Source organism: Artibeus jamaicensis, unplaced genomic scaffold (assembly GCF_021234435.1).
Source record: "Artibeus jamaicensis isolate MK-2021 breed Jamaican fruit bat unplaced genomic scaffold, CSHL_Jam_final contig_466, whole genome shotgun sequence".
In the NCBI taxonomy this organism is placed as follows: Eukaryota; Metazoa; Chordata; class Mammalia; order Chiroptera; family Phyllostomidae; genus Artibeus; species Artibeus jamaicensis.
The window spans coordinates 14,961,839-14,975,198 of record NW_026521844.1 but is presented as its reverse complement, the minus strand read 5'-3'; the positions used below and the strand labels follow the sequence as shown (position 1 = coordinate 14,975,198).

General features: G+C 33.6%; 1 pseudogene; it reads right to left on the bottom strand.

The window, feature by feature from the left end:
• Nucleotides 1-9,328: 9,328 nt before the first annotated feature.
• On the bottom strand, nt 9,329-9,585 carry LOC119055962 (splicing factor 3B subunit 5-like; annotated as a pseudogene).
• Between the last annotated feature and the right edge of the window lie 3,775 nt (nt 9,586-13,360).

Below are 13,360 nucleotides of genomic sequence, written 5' to 3'. Positions count from 1 at the left end.
TGCAATTTTAAAAATAGTTGAGTTTTACAATGATTCTTACATTACTAGTGGGTACACAGCCTCTTACTAGAATTTTAGTGTATCATATTCAGTCCCTAAATTTTCAGACAGGTATCAGGAGATTTAAGAAAGTGGTTTATGGAACGTGGAAATAGTAATTAAGTGAATATAGAATACACTTATTGGAGACAAGTTGGGAGTGAGGGCAGTTTAGTCACAGAATGGAAAGCTGTTTCAGAATGCTGCCCAGTTGTTTTTCACTCTTGCAGAAATCACTGCTGTAGATTATATTCCAGTAATTGAAATCAGCCAGATATTATGAAGACTTCTTTATCATATATTTGCTTACATGCTATGGCTAACTATAGTCTGAAAAGTAAATAAGCATCTGTATTTCTTAAGAGATCATTGAATTTTTTTCATATTTTTGTTTCCATACCTTAATTGGTTAAATAATAATACTAATTTTGAACATAAATTGCATTTCCTCAAGATTCTATAGAAACAAACATATGACTCAATATTTCCTTTCAGAAACAATGATAGTTCCCTTCTGAACCATTGTGGCTCTACTTTATCCCACTCACACGACATCTGTCACTAATCACTTTGTCTGGAATTTATCTGAGTATTGAATAATCTCCCTCAAAATATTTTAGGCTTCTTGGTGGCAGGGAGAATATTGTGTTTATCTTTGTGTCCTGCCCAACTTTTGGCACAGTTTCTCATGTATAAACAATCCTTAAGAAATATTTCTATGTGTAATAAGTGGGTAAAAGAAATATTTCTCAGCGGGCACAGGTCACTTAGAAAACCTAACACTGCTAGAGAAGAAGTCTAAATGATAGGGAATCAGAATCGTCTTTCCCACACAGGGTGGACGATATCATCTTTATGAAAAATCAATTTTAGTGTGTAAAAAGTAAGTGATATTGAAATTACAAAAAAGTACAAAGCAAGCATTTCCAGAAATACTGTTGATTCTGAATACACAATATACACAAGTTATAAGATGTCAGGGTCAAAATTCTGCAATTATGTTATTCTATACTTTTTAGCCTTGTGAAAATTGGGGGTGATCTGAGAGATACACATAAACTCTTTTCTTAAATATATATATATATATATATATATACATATATATGTGAATGCTACTTGAATATGATGATGAGAATGATAGAGTGAAATGCAAAAATCAAAATGATTTAGGTTTTCATTTTCATATTTGACTCTAACAGATTATGTGGAAGTTAGTTCAGAAGATTTGGATACTGAGCAAGATATTTTTAGTGAAGGAAGTAAAAATGAATTAGGCCTGAATGAAGGCTATATTTTGGAAAGGATAAAGAATTAAAATGAAGGAAAAATCCAATAAGAAGACACATTAGAATATTTTGTGTTAACTTCCATCAATTTGATCAAATGAAAAAAATGCCAAGACAAAATTTGAAAACTAGAACTGCTTTATCACAAATGATATTTTAGATCTAGTTTTATTATGTACAAATAAATACATTGATTCCATCTCAAGCTAGTTTTCACAAGAAAGAGATGTTAAATAAATAGGCAAAACCAAATTGAAAGCAATTTTAGGCTTCTTATATCTAGATGGTTTATATCACAGAAATTGGCTAAATTTTCAGGATTTATGGGCTAAAGATGGTACTTGAATTGAACTTTTAGACTTATAATATCTTTGTAATATTTAGGTATATTCATAGTTATATCAGGCTTGATAACAAACTTACCCAGTTAGAACACCTGAAAGTGGACAAATTAGTGGCTCTGAGAGACATTTTCTCAGCATTTGTAGAAAATTGTGAATTATGTTACTCTATGGGACAGAATGTAAGAATAGATGAAATGTTACCTGAATTTACAGGCAAATGTGGGTGTAGACAATATAGTCCATCCAAGCCCAGTAAATATGATATAGAAATTTTTGCTGTGGTCAATTCAAAAATGTTTTACATAGAAGATCTTGAAATACATGCCAGTAGGCAACCTGATGGTTCCTACTTAATTAGTAATAAACCAGCAGATGTAATTAAGATATTTTCAGAAGCCATTTACTCATCAGGATAAATATTGCAGCAGATAACTTGTTTACTAATACAAATCTTATCTCTGACTTGAAAAAGAGCAACTTTCATATGTAATACTGTTCATAAGAATAAGCCCTAACTAACCTCTGATTTTGTGTCTTCTAAAAACAGGCCTGCAAAATCCAACTTATTTACTTTTCATGCAGATCGAACATTTGTATTTCATATATCCCAAAAGGGAAAAAAATGTAATTTTAGTTTCAAGTATTCATTTTGATTATTCCATAAATTTAAGTTTGCAGAAGCCTAACATAATAGAATATTAAAATCAAACACAGTCAGGAGTTGACACTGTAGACCCAATGATAGGTGAATATCATTGGACCAGGAACACCAGAAGATAGTCTATGGTTATATTCTACACAATTTTGAATGTTGCAGGAATAAATGCTCAGACTATTCATATGCTGAGCAGCAATGCAAAAATAAGGTACAGAGTATTTATTAAAAGTCTTATAACACAGTTAGTGTGAGAACAAATAAAAAAGCTTTCAGAAATCTCTACAGGTGCGCATTAAGTCTTTGTGCCAGAAACTTCATCAATTTCAAATCGAAATTGAAGGCAATTCTAATGACAACATAAATATGGCTCCCTGGTCAAGCAGAAAAAGATAAAGATGTTTTAGGTGGTATGCATTTAGTGAGTCGCTCATCAACATATTTTTGTAAGTGTTGTGAAAACTATTTTTGCCTTAAGCATAGCAATATTATTTGTGATGACTGTTACAAATGTTATGTAAAGCCAACGATTGAAGATTCCAATTAATTAATGTTAAAGACATTTTTGGTTGTATTTTTTAGCATTATCTGTTTCTGTTATTTGAAAAGAAAAATTTTTATTACTTATGTTTTAATATTTCTGTGTTTAATAATTTCTGGATGGTAACAAAATAAATATAAATCATGTATTTTATTATATAAATGTAATAAGTGCAAATTTACAGCACTTTAATTTTTTGTCACTTTAGCACAAACTAGTAATGAATGTATCTCTCGGACACTTGCATCTTATGCTATATATATATTTTTGACTGCGACTTTTATTAATGTGAATTTTTTATGTTTACCAAATTATTTTCAACAAGTGATTATTTAGAAAAAATTGCATTACTATTATTTAAAGAAGAAACATGGTGTACTTTGAAGCTGAGTTAAAGCATGAGCACAGAGGAATAGTAACACAGTCTGTCTCTTATAACACCTAACATCCCTACCAAACCTAAAATGGGTATATTAGTATTAGCAGAATGCACTCAGAACATAAGAGACAGAAATTGTACACAACAGACATTTACAGCAATACTTTTTTCTATATCAAGGTTTTTTTCTTAATTTATTTTTAGTGTAATTTTCCCATTACTATTTATCCCCTTATACCCTCTTCTCTTATCAATTATTGAGCTCATTCAAGAGAGCTTTACTTTCAAAGGATTTTGATAATATCACAATATTTTGTAATAATGTCATTTAAGGGTCTAAAGGTAAAGTGTTCTCCACTGCTTGCCTCCAAAATGAAGTGAATATTATTTTGGTAGACACCAAGTAAAAAGAATAAAACTCCTTTTTTCCACCTTCTGTATCTCCCTTCCCTGTGTATGTTTCTTACTTTCACACTATTGCCACACGTGCAGCACACTTCTGACACTTCTGGTCACCAAATGTGTGGGTTCCCCTGTCCTTCACCACAGTAAGCAAGTCTTTGAGACCAGCTGGGTGTCCTACAATTTAACTTAATTCTCTCAGAGAGTCATATCCTGCAGATCAAGGGGTCTGGTGCCACAAGACTGACCTTCCCCTCATTTCAGACACCAGTTGTAAGCCCTAATTATTTTCTGTGCTTCTGACCAATTGGCAATAGATAGACAGTTTCAACAACTTTTTTCTTGGGTTTAGTTAATTGCTAGAATACTTTGCAGATTCAGGGACACTCTTACGTTTCCAAGTTTATTAAAGAATATGATAAAGGATACAGATGAATAGCCAGATGAAGAGATACTTAGGGGTGAGGTCTGGGAGGGTCCCTAGCACGGTAAAGCCTCTTTCCTTGTGCAGCTGGGGTGTATCACAATCCCAGTATGGATGTTTCACAGCCTGGAAGCTCTCTGAACCCCATACTTTGGGTATTTAATATGGAGGCTTTATTATGTAGCCATTTTCAGCCCTTCTCTCTTCTCAAGAGAATGAATGGGGAAAGGGGCTGAAAATTGTTGACTTCTAATCATAGCTTGGATTTTTCAGCGACCAAGCCTACTTTCAGAGCCACCCAGGAGCTCACCTCAATAGAACAAATGACACTCCTGTCACTTATAAAATTATAAGGGTTATGGGAGCATTGATTGTATCAGGAACCAGGGTCCAAGGCCAAATATTAGGAAAAAAGATTCTTCTAGCACTTTTATCACTTAGGGAATCATAAGGGTTTCAGTAGTTCTTTACAAGAACCAGGGACAGAAACCAATATATATTTTTTCTACCATCTCATACCAAGGAAATAATTGGGTAAATAAAATTATCTAGTGTATTAAATATATAATAATGCAATTCAAAAGCATTCAAAATAATAAATACTCATATTCTTTTAACAACAGGTAGAATTTTATTATATTTGCTTGTTTAACATAAATTAGTTTTAGTCTAGGTTACTCTTCAATGTCATTTCTCATGCTTTTCTGTAAATTAGACCAGAATGTCTTTTTTTAAAATTTTTTATTTAGTTATTTTTCAAGTACAGTTTTCTGTTTATTTCTCCCATCCCAGCCCACCCCTCCCCCATGCACCCCACCTCCCTCCCATTTCCACCCCCCTTAGTTATTGTCCCTGTGTCCTTTATATGTGTTCCTCTAAATCCCTCCCATTTTTCCCCTTAAATTCCCTCCTTTCTCCCCTCTGGTCGCTGTCCTCTTGTTCTCTGCTTCAGTGTATTTATTTTTATTTTCCTTGACTGTCTGTTTTGTTGTTTAGGTTCCTATTAAAGGTGAGATCATATGGTATTTGTCTTTCAACCCCTGGCTTATTTCACTCAGCATAATGCTTTCCAGTTCCATCCATGTTGTTGCAAAGGGTAATATATTGTTCCTTCTTTCTCTTTGCTGCATAGAATTACATTATGTATATGTACCATAATTTTTTGATCCATTCATTTACTGACAGGAACCTAGGTTGCTTCCAACTCTTGGCTATTGTAAATTGTGCTGCTATAAACATTGTGGTGCATAGGTTCTTTGAAATTGATGTTTTGGGTTTCTTACAATATAATCCTAGCAGTGGAATTGCTGGATCAAAAGGCAGGTCAATTTTTATTTTTCTGAGAAAATTTCATACTGTTTTTCATAATGGTTGTACCAGTCTGCAATCCCACCAACAGTGAACTAAGGTCCCCTTTTCCCCACAACCTCTCCAACATTTGTTGTTGGTTGCTTTGTTTATGATAGCCATTCTGACTGGCAGAATGTCTTTTTTTTTTTAATAGTGAAAATTCACATCCAGGAGTCTCCCTCCAGGAGGTGGGGAGCATGTGAGTAATGATTGTAACATGCATCTATGTATTCAGCTACTGAGTGAAAGTTAGTGGAAACTCTGACTGCAGCCTCCAGTCTCTGCACATTTGTAAACTTCTCTACAAATGGATGATGTAAGGATGGTGGGCTTTCCAGGAGTCTTGTTCTTTTTATTCTGTGACTTTTATAAAATTATGGATCAGAGAAAGACTGGACCTGAGATTGACCAGATTAATCTCCAAAATTGATTGATGAGTTATGAAAAATTTGTTAGGAACTCTTCATACAAGTTATAAGGGGAATGGATTAACTACAAGGCAATACATTTTGAGAAGAGTCGTGTGTATTTGTTTTTTAATATATCTATAATGTTAATAACTTTGCTTTTGATAACCCATATGGAAATGAATATATTAGCAAAGTAGATATGATATTCTCTTTAAATCACAGCTTTAATAATTAAAAAAATTATTTTATATTAAAAGCACCAATTGACATTAGTTAGGGGCAGAACCATTTTTTCAAATAATGATTAATTCTTTACCACAAAAAACTAAATCAAACAGATATTTTAGAGACATAAACCAGATGCCATGATTTAAAATGGTTAAGAATAAAGAAATTCCCTCACTACAGTAGACTTACTTTTGGTTAGTTTTGATATACACAACAAAATGCCTTTTTATATACCAACAGAGTTTTGAGAAGTTTTAAAATTGACAATGAAAAATATAAACAACATTAAACTCAGTTTTTGATTCATCTGGTTTTCAGTAAAGAGAGAGCAGAGACATAGCCATTCCATGTTGAGGTAGAAGCATTTTCCAGTGGGGTTTGCTACTTTAATAGAAGGTATCTGACATGTATTTTGGGATGTGGGAGAAATGGAGCTTACAACAATACAAGTCTTTGTAATCCTTGTTTCCTTCTAATGGAGAGACCCAGAGTCCATCCAATAAAATCTACCTTCCTAGCCAAAATTTGGTCAGATTTTGATGAAAAGGATTTTCCCAGAGTGGGACTAGTAGCACTCAAATTACAGTAATTTATTAGAATTTTATCCTATAAGACACATAAAATTATTTTCCAGTACTACATTTATTTCCCTCATCTCTTCCTTTGCCAACTATGAATCATTTAAGTTTTCAAAGCATAAATAGTATTCTGCCTAGAAATAATTGGATGACCTCATAGCTGGGTTTGTATTTTTGGAACCATTATGACATGGCTCTAAAGAAATCAATTTTCCAGAGTCTTATTCTGGGTAACTGGACTGATGTTCACTGAAAAAGCAAACCATCTTATTTATATAAAATAACAATACAGTCATTATGTAAATGAAACTAGTGAAATGTAGTTAGTCCAATTATCTTCTACTATTTTTTAGTGACATTCAACATTGAAAAACCTATCTTTTCTTTATGTACAAATGCATCACTCTGAATTGGGAGAACTTTTGTTTACATATTTTTTTTCAAATCCAAGAACAAACAAATAAATAATATCCCCTGGATTTTAGATTTCATGAAACTGGCAGTGATCTCATTATAAGGCTAGGTTTTGTTTATTTGCTTATTTATTCATTTATTTGTTGATAATCATTTGACCTTTTTTTCTACTCATTTGGATACTATGAATCATGATACTATGAATATTGGATTATGGTGATGGTTATACATCTCTGTAAACTGAGGAAAATAGTTGGTTTGTACACTTAAAATGGGGAAATTTATTGTTATGTAAGTAATAAATCAATAAAGTCATCATTAAAGGCTAGTTTTAAATACATCTAGATTATATGGCCCTAATAGATTATTTGCAAGATTTCAAGAAAACTTCTTTCCCAAGAGTATCTTTTTCATTTAACTTTATTAATGTCTGACATTTCACCATTAGAAGCTTATTTAGGTTATGAACTTGACAACACTTCAAGTGCTACTGTGAGGGATAACACATAAAAGTTAATAACTTTGTTGTGGTAAGCACAAATCAGTGATCTGTGAATGAATTAAAAATGCATAAATAGATATAGTCCAAAGAATAACTTTGTAGGATGCTGGTAAGAACATAGTGTGAAAGTGATGTTATAAAGGTCCAGAGCAGGGGAACGTCTCAGGAACAGAAGATGTAGATTGGGTACCACCCAGGAGGTCCTGGGGCAACAGAAGGACATTAGTGTCCCTGGGGAAGGTATACCAACTGGTAGAGAAAACATTAAAAAATCACAGCAAAAGGTTAGTCTCTTTCCAGAACTTTGCCTTGCTTTGTAATTTAACTTAACTTTTTTTCCTGGGTATTTAAATCACAATGCTTATGTGTACAGACATTTACAAAAGAGTAATGGAGTCTCACAGTAAAACAGTGGGATCTACCAGCCTATGATGATGGCAGATTCAAAGAACCAAAGAGATGCAAATGATTCTTGTAACATCCTGGAGCAAGCTAGCTATTGGGTAATCTTAGAAAAAGTGTCCAGAATGTCTCAATAAAAAAGAATATCTTTGTGCATTTTTAGTTTTTTTGCTATATGTTTGAATTCATAAGGGTGTTTATTATACCATCAAGTTTTTTTGTATAATAAATTATGTTGCACACAACAATATTTCTGATGACATTTGTTATTGCTGATTGTGAAGTTTTTTTAAGGCCAAAATTTCTGTTCAGGCTAGTTTTTCATGGTGAATTTGCCTTCTATAGCTACCCGTTTTATAATAGATTATTTCCTCCCAGCACAAAGAAAATAATCTCTAAATACAAGCTGCCAGCCTAAAGTCACTGGATAGCTCTTTCTAGTCTTGTATAGTAAACAAATTTTCATTATAATTAATAATTTTAAAACAAGCGTGAGATATTGTAGTGGACAGAGAATTACTTTTTTTTACAAGTCTCTCTGTTATTATTTCATTGGAGCAAAATAAGGATGGGGCCAGTCATTGAGTTATTCATGTAATTCAGGAAAAAATGTCACTCTAATCCCTGGACCCCTACAGAGTTCCACAGATTTACCAAAATATTTTGTAGATTTCTATTTTTTAGCTTAAAAATATGGAAGACTGGATGAAATGGATAAGTCTCCTTCACAAGTAAAAAAAATTCAATTTCATTGCTCAGCATGTAACATTTTTTTCCTGTGTTTGAAATTATGTTGTGCAAGTATATCTCTATGTCTTTTTTATATAAAACTTACTATTGTACATTGAAAACCATCACACAATAGGAGCATTCAGCTTCCTGTGATTATGCTTTCATATTTAAAAATAACTTTTTTATATATCTGATAAAATGTTTCTATGAGCAATATCTGAGATTTTGCTGCCTATGTTTTTTTTTTCTAGAATTTCTATGGTTTGGGCTCTGACATTTAAATCTTTAAAAAGTTTTTCTGAACTTTATGGAAAAAAACAACAGTGACAATCAGCCAAAAATGAGCCTCCAAATGTGTCTCATCCATGCATTCCCCTATAACACTGGCTGGCTTTAGGGTTTCCAGGGTCACAGTTCTCATGTTCTGACCATGTCCCCAGCACTGTGTTCTGAAGGGTCCACATGAAGACAAGTCAGGTGAGAAGCCCAGAGTAACGAAAGCACTTCTGCACAGGGAAAGCAGGAGAAGAAGAAACCATGGGGCACTGGTCTGCTTGGGGCAGAAACATGCAGGAATGATGGCAAACAAGAGTATTGCAGGAGGGATTGGTGCTCTCCCACAAAGTGCAGACAAGGTGGATCTCAGTTCTCCTCAGGCTCGTTGGCTGATAGTTTGCAAGCCTGCAGCATCTTCTCAAGCTGAAGCAAAACTTGAGCTTTGCTCTTCTCTGCAATGGCAAAGTAGCTAAGAAAGTCAAAATGTCTCATGGAGGAGTGACAGGAGTCATAGAGATGGTTCACCAGCCATTTCTATTTGGGTGGTGGAGTTGACATGGCCTATGTATTTGGACTACAAATGCTCCAGCTAGCTGGCTGTGGATGTTGTAGCAGTCTGTCATCTCACCACTTTCCTTGTTACTCTAGGGCCACAGGTGAGGATGAGAAGGAGATGCTGTATAATTTCATGCCAGGGAGGTACCCCTACCCTAAAAGTTAAGTCTTGGATCGATTTTGAATTTATTCTCTGTGTGGTGTAAGAAGGTGGTCTAGTTTCATTTTAATGTATGTGTCAGTCTAATTTACACAATACTGTTTATTGAATAAACTATCTTTAGCCCATTATATATGCTTGTTTCCTCTGTTGAATATTAATTGACTATAAAGGTGTGAGTTTTTTCTGGGCTTTTTGCTCTATTCCACTGATCTTTGTGTCTCTTTTAATGCCAGTACCAGGCTGTTCTTCTTACGATGATCTTGTAATATAATTTGGTATTAGGTAGTGAGATTCCTCTAACTTTGTTTTCCTTTATCGGGATTGCTGTTTGTATGCAGGGCCATTTGTGCCTCCATAAAATTTTCTGAAATATTTTTTCTAGTTCGGTGAAATACATTATTGAAATCTTGATAGGGATTGTGTTGAATCTGTAGATTGTCTTGATCCATCCTACATGGTATGTGCTTCCAATTATTTGTACCTTCTTCAGTTTCTTCAGTATCTTATAATTTTCTGAGTACAGGTCTTTTACATACTTCGTTAGGTTTATTCTCAAGCAATTATTATTTTCGAAGCAATTGCAAATGGGATTGTTTTCTTAATTTCCCTTTTTGTTACTTCATCATTGGCATTCAAAAAGGCAACTGATTTATGAATATTAATTTTGTATCCTGCTATTTTGCTGAATTCATTTAACAGTTCTAGTAGTTTCTTGGTGGAATCTTTGGGGTTATCTATGCACAGTATCATGTCATCTGCAAAGAGAGTTTTCAAAGACAGGTTTTTTCTTCCTTTCCAATTTGGATGCCTTTTATTTCTTCTTGTCTGATTGCTGTGACTAGGACTTCCAGTACTATGTTGAATAAGAGAGGTGAAAGCAGACATCCTTGTCTTTTCCCTGAACTTAAGGGGAACGCTTGTAGTTTTGGCCCAATGAGTATGATGCTGGTAGTGGTTTTGTCATACATGGCCTTTATTATTTTTAGGTATGTCCCCTCTATTACCACTTTGCTGAGAGTTTTTATAGTAAATATGTAATGGATTTTATCAAAAGCTGTTTCTGTATTGATATAATCATGTGGGTTTCATCTTTCATTTTGTTTATGTGGTGAATCACATTTATTGATTTGCAAATGCCATACCATCCTTGCATTTCCATATTAAATATCATTTGACCATGGTGAATGATGTTTTTGATGAATTGCTATATTCAGTTTGCTAATATTTTGTTGAGGATTTTAGCATATATGTTCATCAGTGATATTGGCCTATAATTTTTATTCTTTGTAGTGTATATACATGGTCTTGGAATGAAGATAATGCTAGCCTCATAAAGTGAATTTGAGAGACTTCCTTCCTAGAAGGAAGGAAGGTTGAATGTTGTGAAATAGTTTGATAAAGAGAGGTGTTAGTTCTTCTTAGAATGTTTGGTAAAAATCACCTGTGAAGCCATCTGGTCCAGGGCATTTGTTTGTTGTAAGTTTTCTGATGACTGCTTCAATTTTATTAGGTGCAATCTCTCTGTTCAGATTCTCTGACTCTTCCTGATTTATTTTTGGAAGAATTGCATGTTTGTAGGAATTTATCCATTTTGTCCGGGCCGTGTCTGGTTTGTTGGCATATAATTGTTCGTAATATTTTCTTAAAATCTTTTGTATTTCTTTTGTGTTACTTATTATTTCCCCTCTTTCATTTCTCATTATATTTATTTGGGCCCTTTCTCTTTTTTTTCCTTGTTGGGTCTGATTTAAGGTTTGTCAATCTTATTTAGCTTTTCAAACAATCAGTTCTTGGATTAAGTGATCTTTTGTATCATTTTTTTATATTCTATTTTATTTATTTCTGTTCTGATCTTTATTATTTCCTCCCTTGTAATCACATTGAGCTTTGTTTGTTATTTGTTTTCAAGTTCCTTTAAGTGTGAAGTTAGATAGCTTATTTGGGCTTCTTTTTTTTGAGATAGGCCTATGATGCTATGATTTTCCATTTTAAGATTGATTTCCCAGTGTCCCACAAATTTTGGATTGTTTTACCCTCATTTTCATTTGTTTCAAAGTATGTTTTCATTTCTTTCTTGATATCATTGTTGACCCATTCATTGTTTAATAACATGTTAATGAGCTTCCATGTCTGTGCACATTTTTCAGTGTTCTTGTGGTTGATATCTAGTTTCACAGCATTGTCAACCGGGAAGATGATTGATATGATTTCAATCTCTTAAATTTGTTGAGACTTGTTTCGTGTCCTAGCATATGGTCTACCCTAGAAAAGTGTTCCATGTGTACTTGAAATGTATGTATATTCTGCTGATTTGGGATGAAATGCTCTGAAGATATCAATTAAATCCATTTGATCTAATGTGTCATTGAAAGCCACTGTCTCCTTGTTGATTTTCTGCCTGAGAGACCTATCTACTGAAGTCAATAGAGTGTTAAAATCCCCAACTATGTGTGTATGTCTGTCAATCTGTCCTTTTATGTCTGTTAAGATTTGCTTTACATATTTAGATGCTCCTATGTTGGTACATAAATGTTTCCTACTGTTATATCCTCTTGTTGGCTTGTTCCCTTTGTTATTATGTTGTGTTCTTCTTTGTTTCTTACTATAGCCTTGGATTTAAAGTCTATTTTGTCAGAGATAAGTATTGTTACCCAGCTTTTTTTATTTATCATTTTCATGAAATTTCTTTTTCTAACCCTTTACTTTTAGTCTATGTGTATCTTTTGATCTGAGACCTGTCTCTTGGAGGCAGCATATATATATATTTTTTTCTTATTTATTCATCTACCCTCTATCTTTTGCTTGGAGGATTTATGCCATTTATATTTAAGGTGATTATTGGTAAACATGTATATAGTGCCATTTTATTGTTAGACTATTTTTCTCTGTTTTTTTTCCTTTTCCCTCTTCTCCTTCTCTTCCTCCTTCTTCTTCTTCTCCTTCCCCTTCTCCTTCTTCTTCTCCTTCTCCTTTTAGGATGTCCTTTAACATTTGTTGCAGTATTGGTTTGGTGTTAAACTCCTTTTGCTCTTTCTTGTCTGAAGCTCCTTATTTATCCTCTGATTTTAAATGATAGCCTTGCTGGTTAAAGTAGCCTTGGTTTAGGTCCTTGCTTTTCACCACCTTGAGTATATTTCATGCCACTTCCTTCTGGGCCTGAACTAATCCTGATGAGTAATCATGGCAGTCTGATTGGTGCTCCCTTGTAGGTAACTATCTGCTTTTCTCTTTGGGCTGTTATGATTCTCTCATTATATTTGAGCCTTGTCATTTTAATTATGATGTGTTTTAGTGTAGGCCTCTTTGGGTCCAACTTGTTTGGGACTGTTTGAACTTCCTATACTTCTGCAACACTTTTTTCACTAGATTAGAGAAGTTTTTGGTTATTATTTCTTCAAATAAGTACCTTGTTCACTCTCTTCTCCTTCTGGTATTCCCATGATGTGTATGTTGTTGTGTTTCATATTATCTAAGATGTTTCTTAAGCTCTCTTTATGTTTTTAATTCTTTTTTTCTTTTGGATGCTCTGTCTAATTGTTTTTTTCTACCTTGTCTTTCAAAGCACTGAATTGGTCCTCTGCTTCATCTTACCTACTGTTTGTTCTTTCCAGTGTATTTGTCAGATATTGAAATCTTTACTTCTTTTTTTAGAGATTTTTATTTATTTATCTTTAGAAGGG